This window comes from Urocitellus parryii (assembly GCF_045843805.1).
Source record: "Urocitellus parryii isolate mUroPar1 chromosome 13 unlocalized genomic scaffold, mUroPar1.hap1 SUPER_13_unloc_9, whole genome shotgun sequence".
Lineage (NCBI taxonomy): Eukaryota > Metazoa > Chordata > Mammalia > Rodentia > Sciuridae > Urocitellus > Urocitellus parryii.
Window position 1 is genome coordinate 1,444,616 of NW_027551777.1, and position 22,090 is coordinate 1,466,705.

The window sequence follows — 22,090 nt, forward strand, 5'->3', positions numbered from 1 at the left end:
TATTTCATCCCTCATAGCCCATCCTTAAGCTCTCAAGGGATCCATGTAAACAAAGTAGAAAGATGTGAAAAGAAACTGCCCATTCTAATTCTCAATCTCTAAAAAAAAAAACATAAGCATCATGCCTTTGAAAACAGTTCATGAGACTACCTCTTCGAAAGAAAAGGAACAAGATTCACTTAATTTTGCATGAAAATGTGTACCATTAAATCATGTTTTGGAGCTTAAAATTTTAATTCAGTAATAGTCGTGAAGCATCTACACATCTTCCAAATTCAAAGTATTGCCTTTATAAAGATTCAAACATTCTGTTCCCCCCCCCCTCCTGGTGGTGCTAGGAGGTGAACCCAGGGACTTGTGCATGCAAGGAAAGCACTCTACCAATTGAGCTATACCCCCAGCCCACATTCTATTTTTGTTTAGGTGATTTGTTTGTTACTGTACTAGAAATACGAGGCTATTAATTAATCTGATTAGTATAGTCCATCCAAAATACCCAATTTCCTTATTCATAAATTGGTAATATCTTGTCTTCATATCATTTTAATTAATTGCTTGCTTTCTCATGGCAAATATTTTATCTGGAAACAATCAAAATGTATAGTTTGGAATGTCATTATACAATGCTGTGGTACTCTGCATCTACCACAGCAGTTGTTTCAAGAAAGAAAATGTATAGCTGTACAATCCTCCAAAAAGCAGTTTCCTAACTTGATGTTCACCACAGACAGAGTTAACTAAAGGGAAGTATGTGGCTATCACCATTTTGGATGAAGATAGTTCCTGCCTGCTTTCAAAATAACCCAAACATGTAATGAATCCACCACAAAACATTCAGAAAGCTAAGTAACAAAACTAGTCCTGTAACTTCACCGTGCACAGAGAATGGAAAGACCACAAGGGTTTCCATTAGAGGTTTCCCTGCTCCAACAGATGAAATCCAAAAAATTCTATCATTACTTCATGGAAAATACAATCTCCCTAGCAAATATCAGTGACTCTGAGAACATGATATTTGTATTAACTTAGATCTAAATTCCAAGCTGTATCTTTATACACAATTGTTTACATAGGATTTGTTTTTCTGACTAAAGCAAATACATATTAAAATGGTAATGAAGGAGGATGCACAACACCCAAACACTGGCCAATATTATATAGTTCTGAAGAAGAGTTGGATCAGATTAAATTCACTCCTAACAGAAATAGACGCTTTCAAATGTATAGCCACAACCTTTCACCTTTGTCATTTTCTGCTTTTGGAGAAAAGAGAGGTTGTCACTGAAGAAGCTTTGAAGGAAAAAAATCACCAGCCTTGGAGATTCTGAGGAGTTCTGGACTTTGAAAAAGGAATAAAACATTCCATTGGAAACCCCTCAGTGCACTACACAAAGAGATAAAAGTTTCATCAAAAAACAAAGATTCCACAATTTCAGCAAAAATGTCTAAGGAAACAGAATTTGCCAAGTATTGTAAATAAATTTGCGAAAAACAATGTTAAAATTGTTAAAAAAAAGTTAAATTTGGCCTATGTGTTTGAAGGCTAATATATAATCTTTGTTGAAAAAGGAGTCTTTCAAAATAATTATCATATATCTTGAATTATTTCCATAAGCAATTTACTGTATGCAAATTATAAATCATCTTCCTTGTAAACAGCATCAGTTTGATCACAGCAAATTTGTGAGAAAACTGATTTTAGGAGATAGCTTATTGTTAGTTGTTCATGCCTTTCAGTCACAGTCATTGTATCCCCCCCCCCCCGCCAAATAAATTCTAGTTCAAATAGAGATCGGTATCTCAACAATGTTACATTGATGTTTTTCCAAATGCTCTTTTAATTTGTCAAAATATTACAAGTTATTTCGTTGTTTTTTTTTTGGGGGGGGAGAGCAGTTTTCTGTTAAGTACCTTTTGCAAACATATCCTATTTTTAGTGTTTTATACATAATTTGCACATTATTTTGTTACATAAAATATTTGCTTCAGTATAAATAAATGGTCTACATGTTTTGAATTTGTAGTTAATAGTTAAACTTAAATTGTATGGTTGAAAAGAAATACTGAATGGTTAATTGCACTAGCTAATGCTAAAATCTCAACAGAAGAATATAATTTGAACAAATGCTTCAAAAAGAGAGATGATTATTTAATATTATAAAATCAGAATCTAACTCTTAGATTACAATGATTAAACTAGAACAGTAATGAGAATTTATAAAAACATACTTAAACATATTTATAGTCTATGTTGGGATGTAGATTAACTTATGAGGATTTAAGCTTTAATTTTATCAAAACTTTTAATTAAAATTTTAATAGTTCAATATATGAAATTTACTTAACCATTTATAATAGCATAATGTCAGGGGTAAAATGGTAAAAATGAGGGCTCTAGAGTCATTCAAATACAAGGTTCACTACATACTAACAGACATCGACTATATATCCTACATAAATCTCACTTAGTGTCAATTTCAACATCTGCAAAATGGGAATCCTAATACTATTTCTCTGATTATGTTGTTCTGAGTATTAAATGAATTAATAAATGTAAATTTTTTTTGTGTGGAGCTCCTAGATTTGGGGGTTCACTATTATTTATTCTTATAGGTATCTGAAAATAAGCAAGCATAATTTAATTTTATGTGTAATCATATTATATGTAATCATGATATAATGTGCAGCTATAATCAAGAACCATAATGAAGGTAGCTTAAACCAAAAGAAGTTTCTTCTCCACTCCTGGATGTTGGAAATCTGCTCCAATATGACCTCATCTTAAGTAGTTACATGGGCATCAAACCAAATAAGATCACACAGTGAAGTTCTAGGAAGCACATGGATTTTGGAAAGACATTATGTAACCCCACAGATTCCACAGAAAAAAAATTGTTGACTTCAAGCTATGTCATTATACCAAGCACTGGAAGTAGGCTACCAAACATTGTATCTTTATCCCCAAATGAGTTATGCCCACTGCCCACAGTTACATATCAGCTATTGTCCCAGTGATTCTAAAATGATTAATTAAAAATGGATGGATGACTTTTGGTATTATGTCAATTTAAGAAAACAATGAATTTTATATGTTAAATTTAGTCAAACTATTTGACTAATATATAGATAAAAGGAGAACAATGTAGCCATGCATTCAAATTGTCCAGAGGATTTAATTGAGAACATTTCAATTATTTATATTTTTCTCAACAAGTTGTTTTATGATAAATAAGATACAAAACTGAGATACCTATATATAATCTAAGAAATAATGTGATTTTATTACATAAATTACAATTTTAATTTTCCAATTCACATAGAGTAAACATCTGAGGAATTTATTGATTTACACTTAGTTCAGAAATGGTTTAATATTATGATTCTTTCTGCTAAAAAAAAAAAAAAAAAACAGTGAGAGGTCAATATTCTGCCCTCATCAGCCCAGAAATAGCCTCTGTCTATAATAGGATACATCATTACACAAATTCTTGTGAATATAAACAGATAAAAAAGTGGACAGAATCATTACCAAAAATGAGATCATAGTTCATATAGCACTGAATACATATATTGATTCTAATTTTATATAGTCTAACAGAAGAAAAATAAGCAACACATGTTGAACTTCAGTGAATTGCTTATTCAAAAAAAGGATCATTTTAAAAAGTAATTATAAAAGTGTAATTAATATATGTAATTATAAAATACTCTAAAAGTTTGGAGACTCTTATTATTCTTTTATTAATTGAAAGAAAATCTACTTTTCATTTTTTAATTGCAGTTATAGATCTGTGGGTTTTGTATGTTTATTTTCTTATTAATTTAATTTATTTTACATGGAGAAATGATTGTATATATTTATCATTGTCAGGTTATTATTTTGAAATATGTATGCACTTGGGAATGTTTAATTATTGTATTTATATTTATGTTTCAAAATTAATGACTTTTGCAATAATATGAAAATGAGAATACATAGGTTTCTTTGGTATGGCACTTATTTGATGTTTCTAAACGTTTGTTACTTCATTTATCATTTTTTGTTTAATCCAAAGTATATTTATTGAATTCCTATGACATACCAGGCGAAGATCTGGTTATGTTATACATTACTGATTTATTTGTTATTTGTATTCTGTTCTATATCAATAATTTCTTGGGTTCTATTTTCAATTTTCTTTAATTTTAAAAATATTATTATTATTATCACTAGTTATTTTTGTTTTCTCTGGAAAACATTAAATTGATTTGAAAACCATAATTATTCTTCTTATTTTATTATTATTATTTTATTTAGATGTTGTCTTGTGATGTTGCCCAGGCTAGTTTCCAACTCCTGGGCTCAAGACATTCTCCTGCCTGGGCTTCCAAAGAAATGGAACTACAGGTACATACCATGAGCCCCACAATCTTTTTAACTATTGCTTCTAAAACTTTAGTTCATATTCAACAGGATTGTTTTTTTCAAATTTGTTTGATTTCAATAATAAGATAGACATGCCAATGTCTGAATTTTGCATTTTTGAAAAACTATTCATTGTCTGCAGTGCATAAAGTAAATCTTAACAGTGTATAATTGTTTCACACTTTCTCTGAATTTGATGGAGATAGTTTCATGATCATCTGCTCAAGAGTACTTAGATCAGCTGGAGGCCTACTTGGTAGCCTGCATTTGCCTCTTTTAAAGATTTGTTGATCTGGCTTTTCCGACCCTCTATTCCTAAGATGATTTGTTATCATCTATTGAAATTCAGCAAATAGCCATTGTGTCTTAATGTTCATTCTGCATCCATTTTCCCTGGACGTTGTATCCAAGTTTTCTGTATGTCAAGATAGTTCAGACTACTCTCTCTGCTGCATTCTGTTTGCTCCTTTGTGAATATTAAGGTTATGCATTGCAGAGTTTTTTCACTTATTTTCATTTTACCATTTTTAAATCATTGCCACTGATCTTTTATTTTATGTATAGGATTTTCTTTAATCTCTCTGCTATATACATCCCCATTTAATATTTTACTCATATTGGTTTTTTGGCTGCTATTACAGAGCTATTCTACCTATAATATTTTCATTTTTTTTCTCTTGAATTTCCTTGCTGTGGCCTTCTGGCTCACTTTCCTTTCTGAATTTGGGCTGCTGTTGCTTGCATAATAATGTGATATTTGCAGTCTGGTCACAAGAAACTTAGGTTCAGAATTATTGACTTTAAAACCTTAAGAAGCAAAGGTTTCTACTCTATAAGTCTATCTCCTTTGTTTACTGTGGTTCAGGGTAAAGTATCTTTGTCTCCCAGCACTGTGACCTGGCAAGGGCCACCTCCAGTTTCTCCTCTGACACAGTCATTTAGACAAGTCTCTCTGAGATTGAGCGCTAAATTGTGCCGCATGAAAGGAGGTGACAGCATCTCTGTCTTTTGCTTCCCCTCTCTGTGCTGTGCAGTTGGCATTCATTCTTTTCTCTTGGCCAACCCAGAATGTTAAATCTAGCCACTGTAATCCAATCATCTTTGGTGTCCTTTTTAGAACTGTGGCACCTACTTTTAGAGATAATATCCAGTAGCCTTCTATGGTGATCTGAGGAAAGTTCTCATATTGTCATTGCATTCCGGTCCAATTTTTTTCAGTAATCTTTGCAATTGTGATTTTATATTAGAACTGTTAATGCCATTTTAACTACATTTTTACTTATCCATTTTCTTTTTTATCCTATTTTTTCTGACCCTTCAGTTCAGAGAACCTGCTAGAATAAAACTAGCCTTACTCTGGCAACTGAAGCCAGCAATATTTAATTGCCTAGAGGTTAAATTTTAAGGTTTGAGTATTAAAAAAATTTGATACTTCTAGCTAAATATCATTACTATATTATCAAATGATGTATTGTTCTTGCATTTGTTTAGTTTTAATAAGTCAAAAACCTCCCAAGGCATTTTCAGTGAGTGCCTGAGAGCAAGAGGAAAGGATGAGTAGCAGTCTGGTGTGAGGACCTGGGAGGGAGGTAAGGGTTTGCATTATACAAAAAGCAGCTGCAGCAACACAGTCCAGCCATGTGTGAACAAGCCCATGTCTCCACTTGCAGTCATTCAGAGATAATGCTTTCACTTAACTATATTATTTATTGATTTCCACCTTATTATGCAAACATTGAATTTAACCAATAAGAGTAAAAGCATTTTATAATGTCCTACATAGTTCATATTTAGAGGCTTTACCATGGCAAACGTTTCCAACATTGGACTGCATCCCTAATGACTTGTATTTATGTAATCATACATTAAATCCGGTGTGGCAAAGGACTGAAAAACTATCCAGTAGAGTACCTCTATTTGTACATCCATTGCACTTGTTTCACGGTATGTGGGGGAGAAGGTTTATTTTTCTACTTCTAGAACTGTGATGCTATATAAATTGTGTCCTGCCTTTCGTGGAAGTTGACACTCTATTACTGTATCACATTAATAGTTTTGGATGTAAGGTCCATACAGAGCCAAATAATCTGAACATAAAGAACAAGCTCACTTAGAATGGCTTATCACTAATGTTCTTGGCAATAGATCTTAACTGTCATGTGTTTAATGCCTGACCATTATAGATGAAATACAGCAGCCACTGAAACACCCCACAGGGGAGCTCTGTGCCTTGAAATAGTATATTAGTCTAGATAGGCTTGTCTTCTTTGGTGCCAAAATGGTCAAAAATAATTTATACATTTCCTGGGTGATATACTAAAACCACATTGGGAAATAGCTTGCACATTCATGGTATCTGAAAATTTACTTGATTTGTTAAAATATGCTTTAAGAAAAAAGTTACCAAAGCCAGAAAATTAATTTTAAACTGCTCCCAGCCTCCTGATTTATCTCTGCATCTGTTAATTCTATTACTCTTCACCATTGCTTCTGCCCCAGAAAGTGTACTGTGCAAACTGTTTGTCTCCATGGTTGTGTGTTGGCAATCTGTTCTGTAACATCATCATCTTTTTAGTGAAATAGTTTGCACATACATACCGAGTTTCTGTGGGAGCTTTTCAACACTAGCAAGTGCTGAGGTCCCAGCACTATGTTGATCGACAGCATAATTTGATCCCGGACAGTTTTAACTGACATCATCAGGATTTCAATGTCATATTTCTGAGTCAGATTTGGATATGTATTCTTCGTAGATTTTTCTAGTTACATTTAATAATGTCTCACAAAATCATACTAAATTTGTACTTGAGCTTGCTTTATTTCATCCTTTGAGTTAAAATAAAATAATTAATTTAAAAAAATATATTTATGAAAAATTATCAAGAATAAATAAATTAACATCTATGTCTGGTGTATTATATCATTCATTTAAAAATAATTTTAATTATTTTTATAAACTGTATTTCAATTATATATAAAATATACAATTATTTTATAGCCTATCATCAATTCATTTTTTGAAAAATAGTTAAATAAGTAAGACATGTTTTAAGGAAATGAAACACATCCTACTCAGCTAGCAAATTATGAGACAATTTAAGCTTAGGCTGGTCTGACTCACAATATCATCTATTTGAATTGTTTCCTGTTCCACAAAGTAAGTGTGCATTTTTAGACTTGATAGATCAAATTTTCTCCCATTTTTAAACAACAAAATGATTGAATAATAACATTTCAAAATAATTGTTAAAATCATTTGAAGTTTATAAACTAACAAAATATACAAATTAAACTAAATGCTTCCTCATATCTTTATGCTACTGTAAACAACATTCCCATTACCATATACTTGCTTCTTCTTGGTATAGTTAATTACTCTTGAAATAAAATGTTTGTCTTTAATACCCAGCTCAGATTGTACCTTGGTTAAAATGTCTCCCCTGGTAATTTTTATTTCTAATATTTACCTTCTTAATTTTATTTGTTTATATTCTCTGTAGTGTTCAGTTATCATATGAATATTCAATTTTCTATGATAAAATTGAATCTTTTAAAATCAATAATTGTTGTAATATGTACAAAAATTCTTATGATCATAACCTTTACTTCACTGGACACCCCAAATAGCTTGTTTGGGAACAATGATATGTCTTATATGTAGAAGATTTATTAAAGCTTAATGAAAAATTAGCTCACTTGAAAGGGTGATAACAGCAGAAAACATCACAAAACATCATAAACCACTTAAATGTCTTAAAATGAATCTCTCTTTCCCAAAGGTAGACCAATAAAGCCAGGATATTAATTTGGGCCTTAGCCTTCTGAATGGGATTCAAGAAGAAGTGAAACTAAAATAGTTCAACTTCTACATAACAACTTCAAAGGACCTACACAGAAATGAAAGAAGGAAACAAAGTAGAATACAGATGTAGAAGATGCTCCACTATAAAGCAATGATGAGAGTCCAAAAAAATTTCCATTCCGTAACACTCAGAGTAGCGCTTAATGGGTCAGGGTTTTCAGCAGGTATTCCAATTATTAGTGCAAACAGTGGAGGAGATGTTTTATTCGATGCATAGAGAATAGATAATCATACCAAAAAAAAAAAAGAGCTGAACTATTTCTTTATCTCCTATCAGAGCATAGCCATCCACTTTTATCTGATTTACAAATAGGTTTGTAAAACTGTCTTGATGAATTAAAAAAAAAAACTCACTGTGTAAATTATCCTCCTTATAACCTTAATGGAAACAAAATAGATAGACAGTAACTACTTGTTAATTGAACATTAATTAGCATCAATGTCACAAGCCTGACTACAGAAATGATAAATGAAGCCAAAATTGTTAATAACAGATGCATGCAAATTAAAGTATAGCATGGTGAAAAGCACAGAACATAAGCATTTGAGCATAATCATATGGATTCATAGCACTGTTACTTCATGCCTAAATTAAAGTCTAATAAACTTTAAAGTCACAAACAAGTTCAATAGCAACTAAAAATCGTAAAGATAATGGTGACATAATTATGCATATATAACCAGTCTATTAAATGTTCAGAAATCAGTGATGGTACAAATATAAGAATTTTTTTTAATTATTCCTTCATCTTTGTTTTGTTCAACCTTTCTTTTCTATTTTTTAGTGATTTTTTTTCATGTTGAATCAATTGTTCTCCAATCACTAATTTAAAAAAAAATTAGTTATAGATGGACACAATATCTTCATTTATTTATTTTTATGTGGTGCTGAGGAACAAACCCAGTGCCTCTTTTGTGCAAGGCAGGCACTCTACCACTGGGCTACACCGCCAACCACTGTCCAATCACTTTTAATCAGAAGTTATACAAAGTATGATCCCTTACAGTTGATTCAATGTCCACTCATAGCAATTTTCTAAAGTCTAATAGTCTCCAACATTAATGTTCAGGGTTACTTTGGTGACTTGAGAAGAAAAGGTGAGTTTAGCATGTTTTTTTTTTTCATCTTCATTCACCTCCATTACCCTTGGAGTGGAAGGATGATTATAAGCTCTTACACATTTAATATTTTGGAAACAAGAGGTGGCTGGAGTTATCTTGCATAGTCAATTACTGGTCAGTGATGTGAAAATAACCTGTATCCCTCTTGGGCTAATAGTGATCTCTCCTACTAGTTGGCCTGTGCTGATATGGTGACTCACTGTGTACTCTGTCCATAATTAACTTGAAGATCTTTTCACCCTAACACATATTTTCAGTGTTGACCTCCTCACACAAGGTCACTCTCCAAGAAGGATTTCACCTTCCTGGTGTACAGCTTTCTGTGCAATGTTATGTGTTCTGTTTCCTTTCCAAACGTTCTGAGTCCGAGTGGAGCATGAAGACCAGAAAGTCTTCAGCCATGCCTTTCAAGGACACTGGAGAAGAGATAGTAGGAAGGAAATTCCCTCCCCACAACAATCATGTCAGGGAAGGGAAAAGTCACCATTTATCACTTCTCAATAGATCAATGTTTTAATAATACAATGACTCTTTAAATAATCATCTTTATTATTATAGTTTTTGACCCTTATATAGGCACATTTTATACTTACTTTAGAAAACTAAGTACTTGATAACATCTTCTTCATTTGGGGTTCTATCCTCCAACACTACCACCTATAATATTCAATAGTTTTCTATAGATTACCAAAATACATTTTGTCTTTAGAGGCTCAATAGAGAAATCAAAGTTATTTTTACATTGTTCAATACATTGTTTTGAATGTTCATTTTCAAACATCTATTATACATACACTATTTACTAGGAACTTCTGGGAGAAAAATCAAAAACATGTAAATTGTCTTTAAGGAGTTAATGGAGCAAAAACATAGCTATCATAGAGTGTAAGCAGTTCTATCATAGAGCTAGGAATGAACATTTAATTAGGTAGGCCTTGCAGATAAATCCTAGAGAAAATAAAGGGAATGATTAGAATGGGTTAAAGAGACTTTTTATGTCACACATTTAGTTTGAACTTGATATTAAAATATACAAGCATACAATTATAAATTATAATAAAGTGAAATAATTATATATATATATATATATATATATATATATATATATATATATATATAAAACATTCATCTATGGCTTATTTTAATACATTTGTAGTTTCATTTTTAAAAAATGCTGATGTCTGGGAAACTTTGTCATTGCTAACAATATATTGCAAGGGAAAAGATCATATAAATCTAAAACATTAGTTGATTCATTTTAATATTAATACTCATCTCTCATAAGAAAATTTATAGTCTTGAATACTAAAGTGTAATCTCTAAAATTTTTAATTCTTTTTTAAAAAGTTCTTAATCTTTAGAAATATATCAGAATATATGAATATAAGAATATTCTCACTTAAAAAGACTTAGAAAGATTTAACTGAACTGTGAAATAGTCATAAAGCAGTAAGTAGACTACAGAGGAAGAGACCCAATCCTATAAACATTTTTCCTTTCAAGATAAAAATTATCAGAGACTGTCTTAGTGTATTTTGTCTAATTCTCGTGGTGAGTTGACACCCCTGTTCTGGGCCCAGTGTGAAGCAGACTGTCATGGCAGAAGGGCAGGGCACAGGAAAGCTGCTCAGTCATCACAGTTGGGGAACAGATAGAGACAGGGAGACAGCGAGGGGCCAGGGACAAATATAATCCCCATAGGTATCCTCCCAGTGCCCTATTCCCTCCAGCCATGCTCCCCATGCCTACAGTTACCACCCACTAAGCCATTCAGTTTACCAATCCATCAAGTGGATTAATCTACAGATTAAGTCAGAGCTCTCATAATGTAATCATTTCACCTCTGAACATTTCTGCATTGACACCTGAGATTTTTGGTAGACATCTGTTTCACATCCCATCATAACACGTTTGTTACTCTGAAGGGTCATGACATACTAAATTCATCAGACAACTCTCTAACCTGTTATCCTTCTTTCTCTTCTATGTGGAGTACAATATCCACAGCTTTTCCTCTATTAGCTTTTCCTCTATCAGTCGAATTCCTTTTCAAGGAATCTCTGCAAAAGAATTAGACTGTATTTGTACACAGGTGAGATTCCCACCCATACATGTCAAAGCAACCAGAAAACTGCAAAACAGGAGGAGGAAAAATGTTTCTTTAGGACAATCCCACTTGGACAACAGAGAGCAATAATAGTCATCCATCAGATAAAAAAGCAAAACAACAACTTGAAAGGATTTAAATGAGCTAAACTATGAGACAACAACAGGAATCATTAAAATAAAGTCAGTAATCATTAAGACAATTTCCAGCTACAAAACAAAATGTAATCTCAGATTCCTACATCTGGAATGTCAGACAGGAACTCAAAACACAAGGTGAAAAGAAAAGAGAAGGAAAATGTAAAGACCCCTCAAGAAGCGGTGCTGGGAGAGCTGCCCTTGGGTAGGAAGGTTGTCCGTGACATTGCATTTGTTTTCTTCAATCATCAAAATGAGGCTGACATTAATTTTAAAAATATGTAAAATAAAGAGCTGTCATTTTTTAAAGTAAATTGCCCAAGTTCACATGACAATTACAAGATAGAATAATTGAGATTCAGTCCCTAATTTTTACAAGTAGTCTATACATATGAAACTACCATCTTTCAGTCTCAAGACTAATTAAAATATTGGTATGGATTTATTTCAGTTATCTGAATTACCATTCTATTATCTATGACAATTAAACAAACATCAAGTTCACTGAACAGCCATCTTATTCCTGATCGATTTTGGTGAGAGGTAGCAGACCTCCAGTATTCACTTGAAGCTTTCTTTTAGCTTCATGACGAGGTTTTCATTGCCAGCTGCATGCATGTCTCCTCCACCCTCCAGCAGTGTGAGACAAGCTCATCTCTGGATCCACCACACCACCAGGGACACAAGACACTTGAATTTCATTTAATTGGTTCCTGTTGACAGCATTAAATCTCATTCCTTATTTGAGGAGACAAGATAGAAAATGCAGAAATCCAGACATTTATTAAAATTTCTCACTTGTCTTTCACTGATACTATTCAATGTGTATTTTATTTCTCCTTAGATGTTTAAAGTTTGTTTCATTAAAAGTTCAAAATTGTGTATGGAGAGAATCTTCGGAGTTGTTCTATTGTTATCTTTTAGTTAGAATTCTAGTATATCTTCTTATGGATTTTTTCTTCATGTATAAACAAATATATATTAAAATATGTAAAAATTAAAAAAATATATATACAATACTAAAACTCATTGTAAAACCAAATAAATAGAATAAAATTTTATAAAATACAAATTGTTGCTAAAAGTATTTAACAAATGACACATTTCAAATATCAGAATGTTCTAGAATTTCAATTATATGGTCAAATATTCTCAGGTAATTGATTATTTGGAAAAATAAATTGCTATACTAATAAAATATTATTTATAAATACAGACCTAGAAAGCATATCATTTTTTCATTTCTCCTATCACTAATTTTCTCTTGTAGCCATTTTAAACACATTAAAGTAGAATTTAGAAGCAAAAGTACAAAAGTTATATCTGCATTCTATCAAAATTTACTGTTAAATAAGATATTTACTATTAATAAATCTATCAGCCATCCATTATTAACACATTTGATTTATGTAAATATAGCCCCCTCTTAACTTTTTGGTTTTTGCATATAAGTTCTCACTACATTATGTTGCCAAGATTTGTCTCAAACTCCACTCTCAAATAGTGTTCCTGCTTCAGCCTCCAGAGTAGCAAGGACTCAGGCGCATGCCATTTCCTCTGGTATATTAACCAGGGAAATATTTTATATCATACATTCATATATTTACATGTTATCTTTAAATAGAGCAAAAATATATAACCAAATATTATTTAGATTATATTGGGACAATAATCAACAAATAGAATACGAAACAAAGGCAAGAAAAGGAGGTATGCATAATACATTTATAAATTTAGCATAAAATAAAGTCACTTTTTAAGTCAAAATGAAAAAAAAAAGCCTTTGAAGGAAAGGCTTTTTCCAAAAAAAACAACATAAAGTAGAAACCATGAAGCAAAAACCTGACAGATTCAAATACTGAGTTAAAAAAAAAAAAACCCTACATTTAAAAGGCACACATTTAATAAAAACCATTTTTTTTTAAAAATTTTTACTTTTTAATATATATTTGTTTATACATGAAGAAAAAATCCATAAGAAGAACCAGGATTTTGAAAATGTTTGTAATATGAATAGCATAAAATTAATGTTAAGAATATATGAAAACTATATTCCAAGTAATGAGAGAAAGACAAACACCCAATTTTTTTTAAAAGGGCAAGTTATATAAACAGGGAATTCACATGAAAAATACAAATAGCCAATGACATTACAGGGGTTAAAATCAACTAATATAAGAGTAAGTTAATTTTTTTTTAAAGAGAGAGTGAGAGAGGAGAGAGAGAAAGAGAGAGAGAATTTTTATTTATTTTTTAGTTCTCGGCGGACACAACATCTTTGTTGGTATGTGGTGCTGAGGATCGAACCCGGGTCGCACGCATGCCAGGCGAGCGCGCTACCGCTTGAGCCACATCCCCAGCCCAAGAGTAAGTTAAATTTTTTAAAAAATTCTGTTATGTCTTCAATATATAGAATATGAGGAAAACACATTGTCATCAAATTTCAGAGGAAGAGGATATAATTCAACTCCTTTGATCTGAAAATATGCTGGCCACTTTTAAGGCTTGGGGAGTGTCATGCCATTTAATGTTCACTTTCTCTTTTGTGAATGTCTTCTATGGAAATGCCAGTTTATGAACAAAATGATTTTGTGCAAATATGAACAGAAGCATTATTTAAAACAGAAAAAAAACTAAATATTCACCAATAGATGAGTAGTTATTTTTTTTTGCACATTCAGCTGCAAAATAATATTCAGCCATTAAGAATAAAGTATGTCTATGTTTTACAATAGAGAAAATACAATTGTTATTAATTAGAACAACTATGTTAGAGACAATATATACAGTTTCATTCCACTTGTGTAAGGAAAAATACACTAAGTAGGTGTGAACTTTTAGAGCATTCAAGTCCCTGGGTAAGGGTGGCGAAATAACCAGGACACAGGGGATGCAGAGCCAAGGCAGCAATTGTAACTGCATGCTGAGGTTTATTTGCAAGTTCCTTTTATATTCTTCTTCTAACAAAGCAAGCAATTCTTCAGTAACACTTCACCCACATTGCCCAAATATCATGCCTCAGCTGGTACACAGAGCTAAATTCAAATTGTTCCTGTTCTATTTGATAAGTACCCTCCCAAAGTTCTTTGTAGACATTATCTAATCCCCTGAGGATGTATTTGCTTCTTTAGAATGAACTGTTCCCAGGTCCAGTATGCAGGAAGCTTCTTCCTCTTGGCCAAACCATGCAGAATTTGTGACTTGCGATAAGGGGAAGAGAACTTTTCCTCCTCCTAGCTGAGGTTTGCCTCAGCTGACCTAAATCACAGCCACAGCTCTTGCAAAAAGTCAGGCCTGAGGGAGCTGAACTCTGCACACTCAAACCCCAACAAGTAGGTAGGTGATTAGATAGACAAATAGATGTAATTAAATGCTACAGGATCTTTTCAAAATAAAATATAGAAGAACTTTTAAAAATTAGGGACAATGGCTGGGAAAAATATAAAAATGAAACTTTTATACTAAAAATTATATAAAGTTTTCTTTTGGGAGATTTCTGTATAAAATTTACATTATTAAAACAGTTAATTTTTTATACAACAAATGCAAAAAGATTGCAAATAAATTTATAGAAGTTCTTAGAAGAAAAAACATTAAGAAATAAGTTATTTTAATATTTAAGATTCTTGGGATTTGACATGAATATGTTTTAAAAATTTAGAACATGAAAAATCTATTGTAATACACATAATCTTTTAAAACTATGTAAATTATTCCCATTTAAAAATATAGAACTTCTAAGTTTTATTTTTACACTTATTTTTTAGATTGCAGAGTACTTTCAAGCAAGCAGTTGCCATGAATCTTATAAATAAGCTGCCCCTCTCTCAAAATCTTTGCAAAATTTGTTTGAGAGAGTTTCAAACATCAGTGTGATGGTCAAAAGATAATGACCTGCATCAGGAGATTATATTGAGTCACAGTTGTGAGTCAAGGAAGGTGAAATCAATTCATCATGTGCTCTTCTCCTAAGAAAAACTTCTCACACTCTGTTAGCCTTTGGAAAACACAGGCAGGCACTCTCTGTGATGATAAGTAACAATGTGAGAGAACAAGAGATTTGAAACATACCAGAGAATATAAATTCTCTATCAGTAAAAAAGTAAACATCAGCATTCTTCTTCTTGACTGATAACTTTTAATTATATAAATAACCATCGATGCATCTTGGAAACACTCTCAATTCAGGAAATTGTTATTTAAGTATTAGATCACTAAGGGGTAACTACTAGAATTATGGAAACATAAAATACCACTTCTAGGATTTGTGGGACATATTTGTCAATCTTCAGAATTATTTTTCTTTTAGAAAATGAATTATCAATATCTTCAAATGTTCTTTAATCCATAAAGAATAATTGTCTATAGAACTATTAAAAATGCATATTCCATACCTCAAGATGCATTCATTAATGTATATGGCCATCCAATTGCTAAAATTATTTAACAAAAAAATGTAGTCACTAATTTTTTGAATAATAGACAGTTTGGTAGATAGCAATAGTTTGCACAGCAGGCAGAATTTGACATAAAACAAGGTTCTTAATGAAAAGATGAATCATGTATGTATGTATGTATGTATATTTTATTCTTTGCTCAAAACATTACAATGCTCTTGACATAGCATATTTCATACATTTGAATCAAGTGGGTTATGAACTCCCATTGTTACCACGTGTACAGATTGCAGGATCACATTGGTTACACATCCACATTTATACATACTGCCATAATAGTGTCTGTTGTATTCTGCTGCTTTTTCTATCCCCTACTATCCCGCCTCCCCTCCCCTACCCTCTCATCTTCTCTCTCTGCCCCATGTACTGTAATTCATTTCTCTCTCATTTTTTCCCTGTCCCCTCACATCCTCTTATATGTAATTTTGTATAACAATGAGGGTCTCCTTCCATTTCCATGCAATTCCCCTTCTCTCTTCCATTCCCTCCCACCTCTTGTCCCTGCTTAATGTTAATCTTCTTCTCATGCTCTTCCTCTCTTCTTTATTTTGAGTCACCCTCCTTATATCAAAGAAGACATTTGGCATTTGTTTTTTAGGTATTGGTTAACTTCACTTAGCATAATCTGCTCTAATGCCATCCATTTCCCTGCAAATGCCATTATTTTGTTATTTTTTAGTGCCAAATAATATTCCACTGTGAATAAATGCCACATTTTTTTATCCATTCATCTATTGAAGGGCATCTAGGGTGGTTATACAGTCTAGCTACTGTGAATCATGCTGCTATGAACATTTATGTAGCTGTATCCCTATAGAATGCTCTTTTATTTTTAAGCATTATAAATAAATAACATTGAACACTAATTCAGACAGTCTACTTCACATATTTTCACGGTACCAAATTATACACCTTTTCTTTCTGGTGATAAAATAATGTGGCTTAATTAAATGTTCCTTGGTTCCCTCTTATCTAAAATATAAAAACCAACAAACAAAACAAAACAAAAAAGGGAACAAACAGACTTGCACTTCATTTGTTTTCATGGGGATAGAACAGAGCATTCCAGTAGGTGTTCATAAAATAAAAGAATATCTAAAGAGTGAAGAGAAATCCTGAAGGAATCACTCTAACAATGAAAAATGATATTGAATTGGCAGCATTTTTCAAATATTTTAAAATAAATAAGAAAATGGTGAATCAATGGCTGAGGCAGCCCCCAGCTCTGAGCCCCATTTACATTTCACTTGGCTGCAAACTTAGATTCCATCCAAGTTCATATTCATTATCTGGACAACACACATCTTTAACTAACCTATGCAGATGGAGGGTGGGAGGAGTCTTACCTACTATGCATCTAATATCTCTCTATGAAAATTCCTCAGAATCATCATGACATAGCTTTAAAACTTATCTTACAAAACTATGGGAAGATAATTGCTATTGACAAACCCAAGAATACACACACAGAGCACCCAAAGTTCTTGAGCAGCATACCTCCAGCTACCAGGGAGAAGACAGGATGAATGCATTTTGTACCTTCTAATGTATCCACTGATCCAAGTACTTGACACTATATATTCTATTTTCAATGAGATCTTAAATGCTCAGTAAATATGGGTGACATGAACAAAGAGATCAATCCCATTCCTGGATCATTAGATTGTATTGCCAATGTTATTTATCTAATAATCTTGTGTGATCAAATTGTTTTTAAGCTTTATGCTGGGGTTTGAATTTGTCATAATCATTGTGGAAACTATTTCATGGTTTTTGCACTCTGATAAGGTATTGTACTTGCAATGAAAAAAATGCAGTCAAAATTCTAGGTATTTAATAAATATTCATAGATATGACAGGGAAAATAGCAAAAAAAGTTTTCAACACGATGGATGGGGAAGCTAACATAATAATTTTCATTCACTTTACTCAGATGTATGTCACACTTCCCCTTGCCAAAAAAGTGACATTCTAAAACATTTTTTAAAGGCCTTTAAAATATCTCTTTTTAAATCACAGTAAAAGACATTGTATAACACATTTTTGTTTTGAAAATGTATGTAGAGTTATGACTTTTATAGAACACAGATGTACATGTCTATTTCTATCATCTATTAGTCAGCTGCAATTACAGTTGTTTTTTAAAACCATATAGTTTAATGCACACTTCAACCCTTCACATTTCTTCACTTTATATTAGAAGTGAACATAGAATACTTAAGATGAAAAGTGTTATTTTTTAAAAAGTTACTTTAAATATTTCTGATTATACAAAATGAACACAAAACTCAAAGTCTATGCATACCACATATGTAAAACATATCAGTGTTATGTCAATATCAGATGACATTAAATATTAGCATAGGAATATAGAAAGTCTTCTATTAAAGTCCATTAATGTACGAGCTACATCTAAATCACAGGAATAAAAACTGTAATGATAATAAAATTAAAAAGATTTTCAAAACTAATCATACAGTTAAATTTAGTAGCAAAATGACAGATATTAAGACCAAAACATGCTGATAAGATTAGTATATTTAACACACAAATTTGTTAATTAAGTCATTTTTCAGGAAAAACAAACAATAAAGTAACGGATCTAAAACATTAAAAATAATAAAATTTAAATTTTTTTTTAAAATTGAAAGATTTATTAATTGTCTTCTGTGGTCTTCATAAAACATCACCCTCCAAAGATATTTGAGGTAGAGTGTTACCTGGCTAATTCAACACTCCATCTATAATCCAAACAATGGTATTTTTGTATTTGATATTTGCCATTTTAGGAGATGTTCCTTCTAAGGTCATCTTACACATGCACTTTAATTTGATTAATGAAAGTTATGAAAATCGATGGCCAAAAATCAGGTTTATGGACAAAATCAAAGTTTGTATATTATAGAACTCATTTGATCTTTGGTTCCCAAATACATTTAGTCATTTGGAAATTCACTTAGTCAATAAATGTTTTGTTACCTTCTTACTGTAACTGCAGGTGGTACCTAGGCACTGGAACAGCTGGTGCATCTGGTAACTAAGGGGCATGAGCTGTGATGTACAGTACTTCAGGTGCTTCTCAGATACTGGAATGCATTACTGCTGGATCTCTCTCAGGTTTCTGGATCCCATCTGTTTCTATGATGCCCATATCACAATTAGGGTCTTCCTCAGTTAACACACTTTTCCTGAATTCAGCAACATGATGAGGCATGGAAAGTGTGAGGTGCAGTATACAACAGTTAAAATGGCTATAGCTCTCTCTGCACACAACTAAATTATTGAATGTAATTGTTACCTAAAGTTGGATGAGGGCCATTACTGGTGTAAAATTGAAGTCCTCCTTGTACTAATACCAATGGTCAGAATTTAGCTACATATGACTATCTGGCTAAGTGATTTAGGTTGGATGGCTATTTGCCTAGATGAAAATTCTTATATGATGGAAAGAACAGAGAAAGGTACTGTAGAAAAACCAATAGTTTATCGCTCCCATCATCCAAATATCATTGCTTACCTTCACTGGTATATACATAGAACTTGACCCTACAGTGTTATATCCCCATTTACTACATCTAGTTCCACTTTGTTCAACTGCAAAGCAATTAAGAAAATAAATATCCCTCTCTGCATTTCATAGACATAATTCAGGTAGCTATTTACTCAATCTCTTAACTAAAATGAACACATAATCAATTCCCCAAGTTATAGTAATCTTTCCCCTGATGAGAGGTAAAGTTAAAATTCAGGCCCCAGATTCCACTCCATCTTGGAGATATTGGGGATCACAACATGGCTGTCTTTGAAAATATTTATTTTCAAATACCATCTGCTATCCTAATCGAAGGGCACAAAGTCATGTGGCCAGATATAGGATGCCACCTGTTTTTTAACTTCTCTGGGTACATATCACATTTAGCCACACACTAGTATCTGAAGTCCATTCTACCTTGCTGTCTTAGTTGCATAGCTCATTATGTAAATATTGCTTACTAATCAAATATTTATCTCATTACCTCTATGTTTGTATTCTTTCTCATTCCTGTGATTCAAGCAGCAAAGCATATTTTTATCAGGAGAATATTTTTTTCACAGTAGAGGAACCCAGCACCATCTTTGTGTTTGAAAAGCATCAGCTCTGCAGCATTAAGCTTCTTGAAAACAACAAACATTTGCTCAATAAACATTCTTGCTGCTGACCAACTTTCCTCCTGTGTTTGCAGTTAATCATGGCCAAGAGGCTCATTTCATCCAATATTGTCTGAGATGAAATTAAATGTGTCATTAAGAAACCATAGTATAAATAAAATCCCACACACCATGCACACCCATGAAAATGCGCATGGACCCTCTCTTCTTTTTGAAACTGAGGATTCTGTTTCTAAATTTTTCAGTTTATAAGAATTAGGATATTTTTCATGGAACTCTCTGAATGACTAATGTGGTGATTATGTCCAACACATAATAAAAAGTATTAAGGAAACAAAGGAAGTAACTTTTTTTTTTTTTAAAGGACAGGGCTTGGAGGTTTACTTAGACTATCTTGATTGACAGTTTGTGAATGAAAAGACAGATTGTATACAAGTTTGGTTCTTGACAAAAGGCCCTAAATGGCACCACCAGCTACCTCTTAGAACAAGTTTTCTTGCGATAGAAACTCCATAGGGACTCAAACACCACAACAGACACGGTCCCAAGAAATAACCATTTAACAATATCATAATATTATAGGCACATGGATCTCTGTTTTTCTCTTTGTTTTTATCCCCCAAGAAAAAAATAGACATCGTTTTGATCTTCCTTTGAAACCTCAATCAAAAGAAATGTGTCTCATGGAATAAGGTCGTTGTTATCAGACCACTAACACTGACCAGTGTTCCCAAAAGTTCATGTTTCTAATTTACAGGGTTGTATTTAAAAATCCACTCCATGCTGCTGTAGAGAGCTCTGTAAACAACAACAAACAGATTTCCATGGCTTCATAATGGTAGAGGACCTTCTTACCTTCTCACGGTTTTTGACTTTTCTTTATTTTTCAAGTATTGTATGTGGCTCACCCTTTCCTACCTATGGACTTTGATCTTAAACTGAGCTCTTCATTGCTGATTTAGTCTCCTGTAGCTTCATTCCAAGTGCAGACACAGCCTCTACTTTCTCACAACACCACTAATGCAACCCCTTGTGCTGAATGGGACTTTCTGTTGATTCAGAAATCAAGATTGACACAACATCACTAGTGAAGCCTGCCTGCCACCAAGTGGCTGTGGTCTTCTGTTTGATCCTTTTCAGAGACAGTTTTCTTCAGTTTATGTGTTCTTTCAGAAAAAAAAATACATACACACACAAATATACACATACATATATACATATACACTTATATGTGTGTATACATATATAAACACACACATATACAATTTGCGTTTTTTTTTTATTTTTCAAAAAGAGGAGAGATGTGTGTTTTTGTCCTGTTTCAATTCTTTATGTACAACTACCTCCACTTCATCAAGTGTCTCATCAAGTATAATCCAAAAATTTGTGTCTTCCTATATCAAAGCAAAATATACACTCAAGTGTTTATCCTCCAAAAGTAGGTTTCTACCACATATTTCTATTCTTAGAGACATGAAGTAATAAAGAAAAACTCTTGAAACAATATTTTTCATTCAAATGCATTATCAGTTATCATTTTTTTCTACAGTAATCTCTACAAATAGAAGTGAGAGTATGTTATAGTCTGTTAGTTTTTATAACCAGAAACATGAAACATTTTATTATTTATGCATACCCCTTTTAAAAAATTATCCTCATTTCATGGCAATTTCTGCCCTTATTTTTTTTCCTTTGTCTCTAAGTCATAAAAAGATACTCTGCGTTTAGATCATTTAGAAACTACAAGGAATATATCATGAATATAATGTTTTCTATACTCTACATAGCTTTGACATCTATCTACCTATCTATATGTATATACATGTATAGACATTTATATATATGTAAATA